This window comes from Sceloporus undulatus, chromosome 2 (assembly GCF_019175285.1).
Source record: "Sceloporus undulatus isolate JIND9_A2432 ecotype Alabama chromosome 2, SceUnd_v1.1, whole genome shotgun sequence".
NCBI classification, from domain to species: domain Eukaryota; kingdom Metazoa; phylum Chordata; class Lepidosauria; order Squamata; family Phrynosomatidae; genus Sceloporus; species Sceloporus undulatus.
The window spans coordinates 243,642,988-243,655,889 of NC_056523.1; the positions used below are offsets into that span (position 1 = coordinate 243,642,988).

The window sequence follows — 12,902 nt, forward strand, 5'->3', positions numbered from 1 at the left end:
GCTGGTAAGATTTAAGTACAGAAGCTTTGTGCCAAGGGTACTGCCCATGCACCCATAAATCTGAACAATTATAATGAATCAGAGCTCACTGAAGAACATTTCACATAAGGAGAATGAGTAGGAGGCTGAACACAGGTGCCAAGAGCAGAAATGCTGTCCCTGTTCTTCAGAATAAAATTTGAGAGCATGTGATAAGCATTAAAAATGTAAGACAAAGGAGTAGCTACGGGCAAACACATCTTCTATATACTGTGGCTGTGAAAGACTGCATAGCAAATCAGACTGATGGCCCAGAAACCAACTTCAGATGAAGAAAAGACCTATTATTATTGGAATCGTTACTTTTTCTACCTCTGGCTGGGTGATTCTGGGAGTTGTGGTTCAAACAAGTAAGATGTCCAGACTCTGTTTTAAGGAACTTGAAAGGTTGGAAATTGTAAAAGAGATGTCCTTTAAGAAAAATGAAGAGGGAAAAGCACTGAAGACAACAACAAGGCCTGACGCAAGAAGAATATAGTCAGGAAACGCCAGTGTATAGCTGTGGAATGCAAGAGCCATGGCTCTTCAATCTGGACAGGGTAGTTTATACTAGTATGTAGAGTTCAAGTGCCTCATTTGCTCTGGACATTGCTGTCTTCATCTATAGGACCAGGCTAAACAAGACTGCCTCCTTCATACCATTCTGCTCCACTTCAGCTATAAATGATAGTAATTCTGGTTCATACCAGAAAACACGTGGGTAATGGTGGCTCTCCAGATGCTGCTCTGCTCCACTACAAGTCATACTGAATTGGCCCGAATCAGGCTAATTGGAACTGGAGTCCCACAACACTTGGAGATACTCCAGCACTTATTTGAGCATGTGGGGATTCATTAGCCAAGATGTGGCATTTACAAACACTGCAAGCAAAAATCCAGTAATAAAATTACTTTTTATAAATAACCATTCAAAATTATTTCAAATAAAACCTCAAAGTATTGTTTATTAATTGTCACGCAGAGCACTTTTCCAGTTGGTAAAAGGCAAGGGCTAAACTAAATAGCCAGCCCCAGCTAGAGTCAGACCAAGGGTGGGAATCAGGTGGCCCTTTGATTGATGTTGGATTGCAAGCCCTAGCAATCCTAGATAGCATAGCCAGTGGTAAGGAATTCTAGCAGTTGCAGTCCAGCAAGTACTGGAGAGCTGCTCAGTTCTCACTCCTGAGTTAGACTGCCTATTCAAGGGGACAATGGTAAATCAACACTTATGAAAGTCTTATTGATTCAGCTAGCCTACTTTGGTTGGGGTTAACATGTGGATTTAGCCTAGAGTTGCTAAAGTGATACTAACCATTGAACTAACTTGGTGGGAAAAAGTTGTGAGCTCAGAAATCATTTGAACTAGAATATAAGTGAGCTTATATACAAGCATGATAGGCCAATGAATAATGCAAGTAATTTACATTACTAACATACAGAAGGGCCTTGGTCAATATTTCTTAGAACACAGAACAGATGCTCTTATCAGTAGAATATTAACCAGTGGCAGGAAGAGGGAACATGCCATGGTCTTTCTGATATTGCAGCTCTTCAGATTAACTGGAAGCACCTTCATGTCTGCATAGTTCCAGAGCTAAACAGAACATCTTTCCCTCTGAAGAGACTAATGACACACTCCAAATGTAATTTAGATTAAGATTTGGCTATTAGTCCTTGATGAAAATCAATGTATTTCTACTACTTTTAAGTACTGTGCTTCATACTATGCATCTGGATTTCTTTCTTTTCCCCCCTCTTCTTTTACTTTTCAGTGATAAAAGGAAACAAATCTTGCATAAAAAAAACTGCTGGCTTGGTATTTAAGGCAAGCAAACATGACTTCTGTGGCTTCATAAGTGAATGTACCAAGAAAGCGAGTTGGTGTTCACAGTCTTCCTTCCTGTGTTCTGTGTTTTAACCACAGGAATCACTGCAGAGTGACACACGACACTCCTTTTCCTGCTCCTCTTCCATCCTGCCCTGCTCACGATGCCAGTTCCGTGAGGAAAAAAGCAGGACTGGGACTCACTCCCGGGTTTCCTTCCAGAGCAGCGAGAACTAGGCCAGAAAGACACTTCAGTGGGAGTTCAGCCAGAATCCATGTTCTGCCACTCCCTCCTGGAGGGAGATGAACTTCAGTACACAGATGCTTGCCTACTATCTTTTCCTGGTTACTAAATGAAACTCCTCCTCTTTCAATCCACTTAAAAAAAATCATCCACACAAGAAATATTAACACTGAGCAATGCAAAGTTCTCCTCTCCCTCCTCCTTCTCCCACTACGTTGGCTTCCATGTGCATTCATTTGAAAGCACTGTGCCAGCTGGATACCTAAAACAGAGCTTCAGCAACCTCCAACAACTGCTTAAAATCTGAAAACAAGATGGTTTGCAAGAATCTGAATTGCTGCAGCAGATACATTTCACATATTACTGAGTTAATATTCCATCGAACAGCTGTATCCTCTATAATCCATATTGGCGAGATCAGGGCATGGAACTGTCCTATTTTAGGGATAAAAGGAGTTATGGATAAACATTCCACCTTTTACTTTTGCTCCTTCTTCCATTTTTAAATAAAGGGCATTTATGGGAAAAATCCATATTCACAGAAGGAGAGCCTTTTAAAAACTCATACAGCATGGACAATCACATTAGATCAGCTCCAAATATATGCAACCTCTAGAACAGCAGGGAGCCTTCATCCAACCTATTGAGTTATCCCCCCTAGACTTTGCCAAGACAAGCACCAGATGGACATAGGTTACACTCATCTCCAAGACCGACCATCTCCAACCAAAATGCAGAGACATGCTTTCTTGTGACGTGACTATCAATACATAATCTCATAACCACTAAAAAGCCATATTGTGGTTACAAAGCATGTTCTGCCACTATGGTCCTACAGGTTGTCATCGTACCTTACATGCCATTTCATGCTTGATCACAGATCACACTGTCAACACCCTTATACAGAATGAACAGATACAACATGCTTTGCTGGAAAAGGTGGTATTCACCCATTGCTTGGTTCTCCAAAAAATGCTCTCTTTAACTAAGCCCACATGGGAGCGATCTGTTGTTATCTTTCAAGGCATCGCATCGCCATCTGCTAGTGATGCGCATGCTGTGACTGCAGCATACTACCAGCTGTGCTCAGTAGCAGAGAAGGTAGCCTTATATAGTGGATTGGGGTTTGAACCATGAATGACCAAGCATACCCTTGGAAACATCAGTTTTGACTCAACATCAGCTTCTAAACCCAACAGATACAGTAGCTCTCCATAATTCCAATGGCTCAAAGGAAGACATCCGCCATATTCCTCCGAACTAAATAAACACAGAGCCCTTAAGAAAGGATAGGTGTTCTCTGGTTACGCTAATCACCTATAATTGCACCCTACTGACAGGTTCAACATGAAATAAAGACTCTGCCTTCTCAACCTTTTTGTGCCCCAACCGAGTCTATGTTACGACACGCTTAGACATTACAAGCGTCCACGTGTTTCTTCACGATAATTTGGAAAAGACGTCATCAATCCACGCCAGCCAACGGAAACCTGGCCACACCCAGCCGAACCAAGATGTGCCAGGAAGGCTAATAAGACAAGTTCACCTCTTTTTTTTAAAAAAAGGGGGGGATGCTTGAGCTAAAGAAGCGAATTACAAGGAAATGACAAGGTTAGCTCACTGCACCCTGCACTTATTGACCTTAACATTGCCTAGTTTTTTGTAGGTTTTTCAGGCTATGTGGCCACGTTCTAGAAGAGTTTGTTCCTGATGTTTCATCTGCATCTGTGGATCTTTCTCTGAAGATGCCAGCCACAGATGCTGGCGAAACATCAGGAAGAAACTCTTCTAGGACACAACCACATCGCCCAAAAAACCCACAGAAAACTATGGACGCTGGCCGTGAAAGCCTTCCACTTCATGTTTCAAAAATGCCTGTTGACAGGGCCATGCCATGTTACATAAAACGGGTGGGACCATTTCCAGGATTTCCAGAGCCGTATCAAAGCTTGCCTTGGCAAGAGCCACAAGGAGACCATGCAGCTGGGCATCACCTCCAGCCTCCTTTGCGTCGGTGGTCTCTTTCCAATAAAACAAAACAAAATATGCGCACATATTCCTTTTTTTAAAAAAGCTTTACATAAGCACTTTTCTTTCCCTTTATTTTTTTGGACCAAACAGCTCCTCTGCTGGTCTGACATCCTCAGGCATAAGCAGTGGAGAGAGGGGGAGGGAGGAGGAGAGTGGAGGGGAGTGTGTGTGTGTGTGTGTGTGTTATATATATATATATATATATATGCCAGATTCAGGAGCACAGAGCAAGTGAAACACCCCACTCAGCCGCCACCAGTCCTGAATGTGAGTGCCATTTGCAGTACACCCTGTACCCACATGTACCCACTAGCTTGGCAGGGAAGGCTGCGGGGAAGAGGTTTGGGATTGGAGGGGCCAGAGATAACCCAGGTTGGCACGCTTTTCAGTGCCTTGTCTCCGTGCTAGGGCATTCTGGGAATTGTCGTTGGTGTGGGGCCCCAGAGCTCCGCTCTGGGGGCCCCACAACCAACGACAATTCCCAGAATGCCTAGCACGGAGACAAGGCACTGAGAAAGTGGTGTCAAAAGAGAGGCTCTCTGCAGTGTGGATGCAGCCAAGGAGGCCAGCCAGTGGAGGCGCACAAGCAGCAGAAGCAGCAGCAGCATCCTTAAAGAGAGAAGAGTTCAAATGAGGACATGCTTAGGAAAAAAACAGAAGAATGGCAAGAGAGAGCGGAGCAGCCGCAGAAGCCAGGCTTCCCCCTTTCCCTCTGAAGCCAAGGAGGCCTGGGAAGAGCTAGCTCCCCTGATCCTCTAACCAACCGAGACCGGATCGGGAGCCCAACCCCAGCCCCTGCTCACCTGTGTGCACTCTGTAGTGGGCTTTCAGGTGGGAGGACTTGCCGTAGACTTCCCACAGCCGCCGTAGGGGCACTGTGTCTTTTCTCGTGGGGGGCTTCCTTTGGAAGAGGAGGAGGAGAGGAGACCGCCGCCTTGGGCTCCGAGGCCGCCCTTCCTGCCTTGCTCCTTGGGGCTCTGGGTTCGGGTCCTGCGGAGCTGTGGGAAGAAGGGCTGGAGTCGGCGGGGGCGGGGGCGGCGGGGGTGCTTCCTCCTCCTCCTCCGTCGTCGCTGCTGCTGCTGCTGGTGGGCTGCTCTCGGAGGCGGCGTCCTCCTCCTCGTCGTCGGGGCTCTCGCTGCAGACGGAGCGGGAGGGCAGGGGCCGGTACTTGTTGAGCTCCAGGAGGCTCTTGGCGATGGTGACCAGGGTGCAGTAGTCCTTCAGGCGTCGCGGGGGTCCCCATCTCCTGGTCACGGCCTCTTCCTCGGCCATCGGAGGCTCTCCCCTTCCTCTTCCTCCTCCTCCTCCTCCTCTTCCTCCTGGCTCAGCTCCGCAGGGACCGAGGCCCGGTTGGAGAGGGAGACCAGGCACTGGGCGGCCACGAAGTCCATGTAGGCGACCGCGGACATCGTCCCCCCCCGCCGCCGCCCAGCCACCCTCCCCGAGGGAGGAGAGCCCCGAGCCGATGCCCCCCTCTTCCTTGCCAAGGGCGAGGGGCTCCTCCTCCTCTCTTCTCTTCCTGCGTGCTCCTTCCTTTTACATAACCGCGACCATCCCGTGACCCCCCTCCCCAAAGGCAGCCCTAAGGGAGGGAGGCAGGCGGAGGGGGAGGCGCAGACCCAGACGCCTCTACCTTTTGACCTCCTCGGCCTCGCCCGCCTTCTCCTCCTCCGCCAGGGCTCCCTTCAGCCCCACAGCCCTCCAGGGCCAGAGGCAGCAGCCAGAGAGGCCAGCACCCCGCAGCAAGGAGGCCCGCCGCCGACCAAGCCTCCTGCTGCTTCGGCTTCTTCGGTGGAGCAAGAGGGGAAGGAGGCAAAGGACCCGCTGTCACAAAAGGGGGCTGGTGGTGAGGTGGGGTGTGGGGGGAAGGGGTGCTGCTCCCACGCTTCCTCCTCCTCCAGGTGCTGCGCAGAAGGGAAAGATATAAGGGGAGACCCCCAGGCAGGAAAAAAGGGGGATAGGTGGGTTCGGAGGGGGTGTTTCCCACGCCTCTTCGCCTCCTCCTTTCTTCCTCCTTCTTCCCTTGCTGCTGCAGAAGGGAGCGTCTCTGAGGGGTCAGGAAAGGGGGATAAGTGGGTAAGGGGAGTTGTTTCCCACGCCTCCCTCCTCCCCCTCCTTCTTCTCCTTCTCCTCCTTCATTCCTTCTTCTTTTCTTCTCTCTTCTGCAAAGGGGAAGGTCTATGAGGGGGAGACCCCCTTGTCACCAAAGTAGGGGGATAGGTGGGTGGGTTTTGGGGGGGTTGTTTCCCACGCAGCCTCCTCCTCCTCCCTTCCTCCTCCTCCTTCTGCAAGGAAGAAGGTCTATGGAGAGGAGAGCGACCCCCTCGTCACCCAATGGAGCGATCTGTGGGTGGGGTTCTTTTGGAGGGGGCTGTATCCCACGCCTCCTCTTGCTGCTCCTCCCAGGGTCAGAAGCAGAGTTTGCCGGGCTCCTGGCCGGGGAGAGGCTGCTGCTGCTGCTGCTGGTGGTGGTGGGGGCGCTGGTGCTTCAGGAGGCACTGGGGGCTCCCCCCTTCCGCTGCCTTCTTGGCGGGTGCTCCTGTCGGCGCAGTCTTGCTCGGGACCGGTTGGCAGAAGCCCATGCCGCCCGACGAGGGGCCCCTTCCTCCTCCTCCTTCCTTCCTCCTCTTGCAACCGGGCAGCCAAAGTGATGCACTTCTGTTTACCTTCCCTCCCTCCCTGCTTCCACTCCGAAGGACCCTCTTGGCACGCGGGGGGGGGGGTGCAGAGGAGAGGGGGTGTGTCCACAGGAGAGACCCGGCCAATCCCAGGCTCCCCTCCCCAGCCTCGTGCTACTCCGGGAGCCTGGCAGAGGGGGGGCTCTTAAAAGGGCGATGGCACAAACTCTGGGAGGAGCAGCCCCCCCAAAGGAAGCCAAGAGCATCCCAGCCACCTCCTCGCCCCCGGGAGCAGAGCCCCGGTCCTCTCTCCAGTGGAGGGCTCCCGGGCCCTCCGCCCTCCAGAGCCCCAGGAGCCTTTCCGGAGAGGAGGGGGTTAAGTGGCTCCCTAAAAGCCCCCGAGAGTCCCAGCAACCGAGCGCCAATGGAAAGTCGCGGGGCTGATGTCACTGGCACCGGCTCCGCCAATCAAAAATAACATTCCGGGCAGTTTTTCACTTCGCCCCAAATCCCAGGGACTGGGAGACTGTTTTGCTGGGAGTGAAGTGTGTAAACTTTGGTGGAAGGGAAGGAGAGGGGAATGAATGGAGTCTGGAAGCACTGGAGTTTTATTTTTGGAAACAGCAAGTGGAAGGGTTTGCTGAGTGCCTCTTCGGATTTGGGGGCAAACATTATTTTCCTTTCTTCTTCTCAACTTATGGAGAAGCTATCTTGGGGTTTACTTGGCAAGTTTTGGTTCAGAGAGGGTTGGCCTTTGCCTTCCTCAGAGGCCGAGAGAGTGTGACTTGACCAAGGTCACCCATGGGGTTCCATGGCCAGCAGGGATATAACCCTGGTCCCCAGAATCAACAGTCCGACCTAAAACTTCAACACCATGTTGGCTCTCAAGTGCTTTGTTGTTGTTGGGTGACTTCAAGTCATTTCCAGCTTAGGTAATCCTAAGGCAAACCTATCAGGGATTTACTTGGCAATTTTTTTAAGAGAGTTTTGCCTTTGCCTCCTCGTGGCGGAGAGAGAGTGACTTGATCAATACCTAACCCACTGGCTCACATATCCCAACCCTGGTCTCCAGAGTCAAGAGTCCACCATAAAACCCACACCATGTTGGCTCTCAAGTTCTCTCTTGTTGTTGTGGGCCTTCGTCTCCAACCTATGGTGACCCTAAGGCAAACCTATCATGGGTTTTCTTGGCAAGATTTGCTCAGAGGAGGCTTGCCATTTCCCTCCCCTGAGGCTGAGAGCATGTGACTTGTCCAGCTCATCAAAAGAGCAAGTGAAATTATGCACTGAAGGCCTTGCTGAAAATGATCTGGTTCACTGACTCTGTAAGGGCTAATGGAGGTAACAGGCTGTCCTTGGAAGGGATTTCCAGAGCAGAACAAGAAGTATGGCCACTGAAATGGCCTCTCCCAATCCCAACAAAATGTAAGTCTGGAGGAAGACCATCTTTCAGACTTCTGCTCCCAGACTATGACCATCAAACTTAGCACTGCACCCACAGGCGAAACAATTTGCAAGATGGTGGAGCTGTTTCAGCAAGAGAGTAGTAGATTTCCTATACACACCATTATTAACAATTAGGACTGTCTCTACTAAAACACAGTTTTATATAGAGCACAGGCAGTCTGTAGACATAACATAGACATGATGTAAACATGTATCACTCTGGCTTGATTTTCAATCTCCAGTAGGGCATAGTTTTCTATACCAGTCTCAGCTTGGCCAAGGCACTGCTGGCCATTGCTGAGACTGGAGCTTCTGGGATCAGTGCCAGGTACAGGAAACCTGCAAAGCGTCTTCAAAGGTAGTGCTACTCAAAGTACTTTCCTGTGTAGTTAAGCACATAATTTGTCATGGGGGAAAGTAGCACAGAAGGATTTTGAGCAAGAACGGCAAACAAAGCAGGGGGGGAGATGGAGGAAGAGGGTTAAGTCAGTTATCATACTAAAAGCTATCTGTTTGAAGGCAGAGGAGATCATGGCTGGAGAGCTACTGGAAATCAGGAAAAGAGAGAAGGGAATGGTAGGGCAGAGCTACTCATAGCTAAGTAATCATCATGCAAATCATCAGATACACCCCTCCCAGCAGAGCAAGAAAGGGGACCAGATGTCCCATGACAAATCCACTGGCTGATTGTTTCCAACATGAAATGTACCCCAGGTCAACATGGTATGCCATGTTCATCGTTGCGATTGTCTCACAGCCAAGTGCACAGCCCGGTGACCACAGTCCCATGGTGTAAGTGTTAACACCTGTCGGGATTTCTCCTTAATAGTATGGTGGAGACAACTGTTGAGTACAGAGAAAGAGAGACATTTAATCCTTCAGTGTAGTTACAAAAGTTCTCTCTGGCTAAAGAGGATGATCATTGTACAGAACTATACTTCTTATTATTCATGGAACTTTACTCCAGATTACTTCTTGGAGGTTCTGATTTCACATAACTCACTTTACACACACTCTCCCCCCCCCTCCCGTTTTGTTACAGTTCCATGCCTTGGCTTATGAATGTCTGAACCCACTGGTTACATGCGGCTGAAGCATACATTCATACCTGGTCCTTCTTCTTTATCGGCGGAATGTTTTCTTTACATTTGGCATTTTTGAGACATCACCTCCAGCAGTATACAGTATCTGCGTGGAGCTAACCCATCTCACACATTCCTAAAGCTCTGACAAGGGAAGAGTCCTATAGAGGCAGACAATGACTTGGCCTCCCCACATCTTGCTCGTAGCAGGAGATAACTCTTAATGGACTTATATTTTTGTAAGTTAAAGAAACAGATGGATGTTCAGAAGGGTGTAACCTGAGTGCCCTTATGTGGCTTTCTGTATCCAGGGGTGGGGAACCTGTCGGGCCTACATATATTTTGGACTGCAGTTCCCACAGTCTCTCATAATGGACTATGCTGGATGACCCTGATGGGTGTTGTAGGCCAAAGCATCTTGAGGCCACAGACCCAAGAGCAACTTGACTCGGCTAGCATGGTTACTCAATGGCAATTGGTGAAAATAGGTGGTGGCAAGAAGAAAATGGTGGTGGCAGTAGTGAAATGGAAGAAAGGAGCCTCTGGCAGCAGTCAGAGAACCTGCCACCTGCAAGCCACTGGTTCCTCAGAGAGCTTCTGGCAGGGTCAACAGAACCAAGGCAGCATGGAGAGACTGCATGTGCATGCAGAGAGAGTCAGGCCAACACTAATGGTCTGTTTATGCAAGTGGGTGACTCTAGAGCTGCTGTGAACAAACTGTGGCCTGGGTTCTGTTTTGTGGCCTGTGACACTCTCCCAAGTTTCCCGCGCACTGTCCTTTTTTTGGAATAAATGAGAATGAGGGCTTCCCCAGGGTCCCCCAGGAGTGAATTTTTTTTCTTTTAAATAGGTCACAGACCCCATTTGACTTTAAAATACAATTTTTCTGCACAAGAAGTAGATTTCTGACTATTCCTCCCCCTCCTCCTCCTTTTGGCATTGTTTGCAATTTTTGTGATTCCTAGAGAGGTCTGTGGCAGAAATTGGCACCTAGTATACCAAGCTGCCTGGTGGGACCCTTGCCAGTGTTCCTTAACCAGTTATGTAGCATTATTCAAATTATGATTATTCAAAGAAATAAGGTAATTTTTTGTATCCCTACATAGGCAATAAATTATCATCTTTTAATAGATCTAGCTGTAGTCATCTCTTAGGTAAGAGGGCCTCACTGGGAGGCCACACAGTTGCTCACCAATAGATATGTGTCAGCGCCAAGAATGTGCCTGACAATGATGCCCTGTAAAATCTTATCACCATGAAGGCTCTGTCTTCAGAATGACAGTAATATTATTAATATTATTGCATAATCAGTATCATTGTGAATGACATTCGTAAAACAACATCTCCCCAGCTTTCAGTCCTCTCCCACTTTTTAAAAACTTAACCACTTTCATGGAGGCTTTCATAGATTAAAAATTGTTTACACTAAATGTTTAGAAAGGAAATGAAATGGTGGTGATATCTGTCAGGCCTGCTGATGATGGGGTCAGCAGACATTTTATTTAGACCAGTGCACAGGTAAACAAAGTTTCACAAACCAACAACACTTACAGGAAACTATAGGTGTGGGTTATCCTTTAAATAAAGTAAAGAGACTATGTAATCTGAGTTGTACAATCTCCCCACCCCATGTTTCCTGGAAGTAAGTATGATATATTAATTTGGATACACCTCTGTTTGCATTCAATGGCCATTATCCAATACAGTCCTCTTACTGATGGTACTCCTTCTGCCAATGAAATAGGGAGGGAGGGTTCATCATCCAGCAGCCCCCAAACAACCCCCACTAAACCTGCTCAGAGCCAGTTTGGGTGGCATGGAAAGGAGGGAAAGAATGTTTCCCCACACTGGCTTTTGGTGTTATCATGGTGTCTGCTTTAGGCCAGTGTTTACTAGACACCTAAGAATCACAAATGGATACTGCTTGCTGACTGTGTATGTTTTACCTCTTCTGTCTGCCTGCAGCCTGCTGTGCTTCCACAGAGTGCAGAGAGAATCACCAGAATTTCACATAGGATACAGGTTAGGACATGCATTTTCCTAAACAGTAATAAACAAAAGGAAACACTCTAGGACCAACATCTCCAAGTGTAAAAAAACATTCACAACTCCAGTTCCAAGACTGTGCAGATGGGACAGGAAGGATACTTTCTGCAGTGGCACCAACACTGTAGAGCAGTCTCTTCATGGTTGTCCACTAACTGCAATACTGAGTGCTTTGAGATGCCTGGAAAATCCTTTGTTGCTTCCACAGGCATGGATCCCCTGCGGACTAGGTTTCTATTGGCGTCCATACTCCTATTAAAATGCTTTAGTGGATTTATGCCGGTTGTAATTTTAATTTTCATACTTTCCATACAATCAATATCAATTGGATTTTAAATCATCGCTCCATATTAACAATTTCTGATTGTTTTCTTATTTCTGCCGTTGTTAACTCTTCTGGTCTCTTTTTGAAGCTAAGCAGTTATACTTGTCTAAAATAAAATAGAAATAAATAAGGGGAAAAATCTCTTTATTACTTCCCCAGATACTCACCATGCACATTGGATGAGGGTGGCACACAGATTTTGTTACTGGCAATATGCATTACAAAGCATTTGTAATTCAGATGTGTTTGTGTTTTTCCATTCGCCCTCTTCGGAAAGTTCCAGTGTCTTCGCTACTCTTGAAGGTTCTAACTATATAGGGCAATGCCCATCGCCTTTGGACTTTTGTAATTTCTTTCGTATTTTCATCAATAGAAGGGAACCAGCATCTATTCTCTAGTTATGTCTGGAATGCTTTTCTGTGTTTCTTCATAGTCCTTCAGTAATAAGTCTTTGTTGTCCAAAGACACTGGGTGGTTAATAAAAAAAGAGATGGCCAAAATAGTGAAGACGCGCTTCAAACTCTGGAGAATAGTGCAGTCTCTACTTTCCTTCAGTGTCCAAAAGCACGGAACCTCTCTTCTATTTATTTGAACAAACTTTCCTAACACCAGTGATATATGGCCACACCTGAGGGCAATGACTTTGGTTAGTAGGTCAAATTTCCTCTTGGAAACAATTTGTAGAAGTTGAAAACATAAAGCCTAAAAATGGGAAGCAGCTTTGAATGGTGTTGGAGACTATAATATCCTGTCTCCTTTTATTTGACTGCTGGAATAATAACAACAACAATAAAGAGTCAGGGAGGGAGCTGTGCATAATCACCAGTACTAATGTTTAAAGATAGTTTTGAGCATATTTACAAGTCCATGACTCCTACAAACCCCAACGTTACTTAGATTAATTGACATCTTATATGTGCCCTTTCTCTCTGCAGGTCTTTGAGTAGCCTCAGACTGTGTCAGTGCATAAAGGCTTGTTGTGTTGTGCCTATCCATGGGGGGGGGGGAGGAGATGTCCCAAGCTGTAGATTAAATTTAGATGGGCATTGTTTAGATAAATTAGATGGACATTATTTTGATTTCTCCCACAGACGCTGAAATTATAATACCACAGGATATTGTGAAGATATGGGCAATTCTTAGAAAGAGATCTGTATCCATGGAATTTTACTCCCAAGAACTACAGATAATCACGTCAAATACATTAAATGAGCAACATAATCATACACAGAGATTTAAAAAGTAATTTGGAGCTCCATGTGTTATG

General features: G+C 47.3%; 1 pseudogene; it reads right to left on the reverse strand.

The window, feature by feature from the left end:
* Nucleotides 1-4,856: 4,856 nt before the first annotated feature.
* On the reverse strand, nucleotides 4,857-5,532 carry LOC121920624 (annotated as a pseudogene).
* Between the last annotated feature and the right edge of the window lie 7,370 nt (nucleotides 5,533-12,902).